The sequence below is a fragment of the Pteropus vampyrus genome, unplaced genomic scaffold (assembly GCF_000151845.1).
Source record: "Pteropus vampyrus isolate Shadow unplaced genomic scaffold, Pvam_2.0 Scaffold705, whole genome shotgun sequence".
NCBI classification, from domain to species: Eukaryota; Metazoa; Chordata; class Mammalia; order Chiroptera; family Pteropodidae; genus Pteropus; species Pteropus vampyrus.
The window spans coordinates 197,619-202,609 of NW_011889486.1; positions in this window are offsets into that span (position 1 = coordinate 197,619).

The window sequence follows — 4,991 nt, forward strand, 5'->3', positions numbered from 1 at the left end:
TTTTCTCTCCATCACAGTGACCTGCAGAGGTGAGCAGAGGGCAAGGGGCCATCTGCTTGGAGCTTGGGAGCACCTGCTTTGGCTACACATGTCTAGGGACCCTCAAGGAAGAGGCTGCTGCACTTGCTCCTCATTTTGACAGTCACTCAAGGAGATGAGGTCCCCTGTTGGGGAAGTAAACAGCCTCTTCACTTCCCTATTTACTTGCATTCTCCTACATCTTGCCCTTTTCTTTGTGTATGTATGTTAGATTATAAAGTTTTGGTCTTATTACGAGCTGTCATCAAAAAGTATGAAAAGCACTACTTAAGAAAAGCCCTGACCTGCCTTGTACCCTACCATTCTTGGTAATCCCAGAATTCACCCCCCACCCCAAACACAACCACATTCACATGGAAGCACATAACAGTACAGCAAGGAAACTGGAAAGGCAGGATGTAAGAGGAGAAAAAGGTATAGGCTGGGATATGGTTCCACTACACCTTAGATGAGATCCTTAACCTTACTCAGCTGTAGGATTTATTAATTTATATTTAGTACTTTAATGTATAATTATAAAGGACTAGACATGTTCTAAGTGCTTTACATGTATTTACTCGTTGAATCCTCAGAACAACCCTATGAGGTAGGAACTCTCATTATCCCCATTTTGCATAGGGGGAGATAGAAGCAGAGAGACTAAGCAACTTGATCAAGCAAATAGAGCCAAATTGTGAGCCCAGAAAGTCAGGCTCTGGAGGCCATGCTCTAACCTCTAGGCTTTGCTGCCTCTCAGGAGAGGGATGCATGAGATAATGCAGCAGCTGGCCATAGAAGGCGATTGGTGAATGCCAGTCCTGTTGCCTCCTGGAGATCCTGAGCCTAAATCTGGAAGAGGGAGCTGATGGGCAGTCAGGGCTGTTGGGAAGGGCTTGAGTACCCTCTGCTCTGGTCTGCAAGACCCCCAGTCCCTGTCACCAGTTTAGGCATCTTTTCATCTCCCCCTAGCCCCTTATAGAGATCTCTTCACCCTCCCTCACACCATCTCTGCTTCTTAGCTCCCTCTAGAAGTCCCCAGAGCAGCGGCAGGAGTTGGGAACTGACCTGGCCCAGAGGCCACATCTGACCCTCATTATGACTTCTGCTGAACATGGACTGGCTGCTCAGGAAGGCGAGTCTCCCGGGAGCAGAAGTGGTGGGAGAAACACACCTGTGCTTGGGGACTTTGTGTTGAGGGCACAGTTGGCAGCGCTGCACAGAGGAGATGGGATCTAGACATCTGACCTCTCTGTTTCTCTCCCTCATCCTCCACTGTGCTTAAAAGTATTTGACATTATTACTAAGCAGACAAGTTAATAAAAAGTCCTCCTCATTAGAATATCCAGTCCAAGTCTACACCATCATCCCTACCAGGTAGGCATTTTTGTTTTTTGTTTATTCCTTTTTTAAAAAATTCCCTCTTCTAAGAGTCAGACATCATTAATTTGGTCACTTCCTCAGTTTTGGGGTGGCTATAGGATGAATTCAAGGTGGAATCTAGAGCCTTGGACCACATTTGGCAGGGACAAGGAGCCACTCTCCCAGAGGGTCTGGGGCCAATAAGTGGATGTGAGTAAATACAGATAAGAGCTGATGCCCTAGCCAGCTGAGCAGGGACACACTTATGTGTGTTTAAGGACCTGAAGGGCAGCTGCTTGCCACTGCTGAACCAAATGAACCAGAGCTCAGATTTCCCTCTCATCTTCATTGCCTAGAGAATAGATTTCCATAAAATGAAAACCGTTTAGCCCCCGGGAGCCTCAAGGGGAACAGGACTGGGTGGGGCAGGGAGAGGTGGTGAGCATATGATGAATTATAGACTGCACCTGTTGATAGCATTAGTTTTGGAGTCAGGCAGACCTAGGTTCCAATCCTAGGTTTAGCAGTGTGACCTTGGGCAAGCCACTTAACTTTCCTTTTTCTTTCTCTTAATCTGTAGAATAAGATTAATAATCCTGAGGATTCAATGAGATAAATAGGAAGGCTCTTGCCTGTGCCTGTGCCTGGCACACAACAGCTGGGCCGGAAATGGTCATCCCTGTCCTCCTTTGCATTGGCTGTCCTGAGATTTAACAGCCACGGGGCATGACCAAAGGGCTGACGGGTGATGCGAGCTCATCTTAGGGAGAAAAGAGAGTGCTGGACAAAGGCCACGCTAAGGTCTTTCAATGAGAGCGATGAGCCCCAGCTGTGTAGGGCCCTACACTTTCTACCAGTGGTGTCCTAAGCTTTGACACTGCCTGGGACCCTGGCATTATGGCACTTGACTGGCCTGCCAGGTCTCCGCCCTTTTTACATTTTCATTATAAGTCTTCCCCAATCTTGAGGGGAGTCCTCATCATCTAATACCTCAAGTGACAATAGCTCACATATGTGTAGCACTTCAGAGTTTATAATAAACTGCTCTGTCTCTGGCCTCATGAGATCCTCATACCATTCTTGAGAGGTTGGTATTTTTAGAAGCCCATTTTACAGATGAGTAAACTCAACTCAGAACTTAGATTGCTCAGAATCACAGTCAGGTATTTGGCCCAAGCCTGGGCACATCTGTGCCCCTGCCTTCTCCAGTCAACAGCAAGGGCTCCCTGGCACAATTTTCTCCCTGACATCTGTGTGCAGGTGCTTGTCCTGCATTTGTGCCATGGCCCAAGAACTGAGAAAGGCGCTTGCATGGCTCCAAGCACCATGAAGAGCCTGGGGGCGGGGATGGGGGTTCCTAAAGGGATCTCAGTCTTGTGGAACTTTCCAGTGGGAGCCAGAATAGGGCCCTATGACCCCTGTGATCTGCCAAGACTGGGCAGAGCATGATGGATGGGAACAGCAGTGTCATAGTCATCAAGTACTCTCTAGGCCAGCTGGTGACTCTGGGCAAGTGACTTAAACTCTTTATACCTCAGCTTCCTTATCTGTATGGTGAGCCAATCACCCTGCTTCATAGTAATGTAGTGATAGATGATACATGTAAAGTAAGGACTTGGTGACTATTAGCTGTGGTGGTGTCTGTCTGTCTGTCAAAGATGCTGGGCTAGAAATGGAGAAATCTGTGTTCAGATATAACTTCTTCCATTCCTAACTGGGTTACCTTGTGTAAGTACATATTTCAAAGTCTCCACACGTGTAAAATGGAACTAATCCTGCCTCTTTTCCCCAAATAACATGGAATAAACATGAAAGAGTTTGGTCTATAAATGTGTATCACTATGGTAAAGATAACAGCCCACTAGGCACTTTACTTGATCCCATTTCAACCTCAGAATAGCTCTTTATGGTTGGTAATTTTAGCCTCATTATATAGATTTTGAAACTGAAATCCAGGGTGGTTAAGAACATGCTCAAATTCACATTTTAGGTAAGTAACAAGGTTTGGATTCTAACCCGGCCTGCTAGGATCAAGTAGAGTCTGGACCAATAGTACCTGAACACCAACAGTGACCCTTCATTTCTTCAGGGCTTGCAATTTGCCAAGAGCTTTCATATCCACTATTTCATTCAATTCTCACGAGGCTCCTAGTTAGCAATCTGGACAGGAATTATTACCTCCAGTTTATACATGAGGCGAGGGACCGGGGTTCAGAGGGGACTAAAGAGCATGCCTAGAACCCCTCAACTGACTGGTTGTCTTATGATATCAAGTCAAGAGTTCAGGCTGTCTCCACCTGAGCAGCACCCTGTGACCCTGATCCTATTACCCCATCATGATGGGCAGGAACAAAGGGGCCAGCCTGAAGGAGAGAGGGCTTGAGAGGCAGAAAGAGGCCCAGAAGAAGATGGTGGATGGGAAGACTTGGAGATGCTGGGGTGGTGGGAGGGAGTTAGACCAGTAAGGGAACTGGTAGTGGGTGGGCACAGTGGGAAGGCAGCCAGAAAAAAAACAGAGAGAAGACCTCCTGTGCCTTGTTTGTCCCTCTCTCCAATGCTTGCTCTACCTGCAGGCAGGTCCTAGTGGGCCCACCCATGGCCTCAGCAGGCAGGAAGTAGAGATGAGGTGAACCCTGGGATACAGGAAGGACACCTATCTGGGTCCCTCTTCTCTGAGACTGGAGGCAGGTGGAACATATAAAATGGGTGGCTAATCTTGAGCTCAGAAACCAGGGGGCCAGAAGGAGGGATATGTAGTCCCTAGCCAGGCTCTTTAAAATTGTTGGCTCTGAGTCTCAGTAGCCATCCCCAGGTGGAGAGTATCTGGCCCCACAGACTAGAGCAAGAAGATAATCTTGGATCCCAAGTCACAAATGAGCACTGCCCATATTGGGAAAATGCAAACTCCAACAGGGATAGCAGGATGGACGGGCTGCCCCAACACCAGAGGAAAGCAGCCTCCACAGTGCAGCTATCTGCTCCATCCCTGCCCTTACTCTGAACTTCAACCCAAACCATGACAGGAGCTAGAAAGAGCTCTCATTTCCTGGGACCACAGAATAGGATATTCCACAGCCATCCTTCTTTACCCATTTCACAGCCTGCCACCTCACCCTGCCAGAAATTCTTCCTAATGTCTAACCCAGTACAGTAGTAACTCATTTCCTTTCCTCAATTCTTTGAGAGAAATACTGAGATTCCAGCCTCCTTTCCAGAGTCCTGACCTCACCCTCAGAACAGATACTTTGAGTGCATGGGGAAGAAGGAGGGGAGGAGACTTCTTGCTCAAAATCCAGAGATACAAGGGGCAGAGCCCAGACCAGAACAGGTCCAACTCCTAGCCTTTGCCAATGATCAGAAGACCTAGGAATGGAACTCAGATGACTAATTCCTGGGCCAAGGCCTCAGGCTCTCCACAATCTGCCTGCAGACCAAAGATTTCTCAGCCTGTCCACAATTTAGGTATAGCACCAAACTATTTGATGAATGAATGAATGAATGAATGAATGAACAAGGAAGGGGTAGGTGCCATAACATAGGTGGCTGTGTGCCATTTCCCTGGCCTGACATTGTCAGTCATTCTTTCCTGGTCCCGTCTCTCCTCTCCACTCACC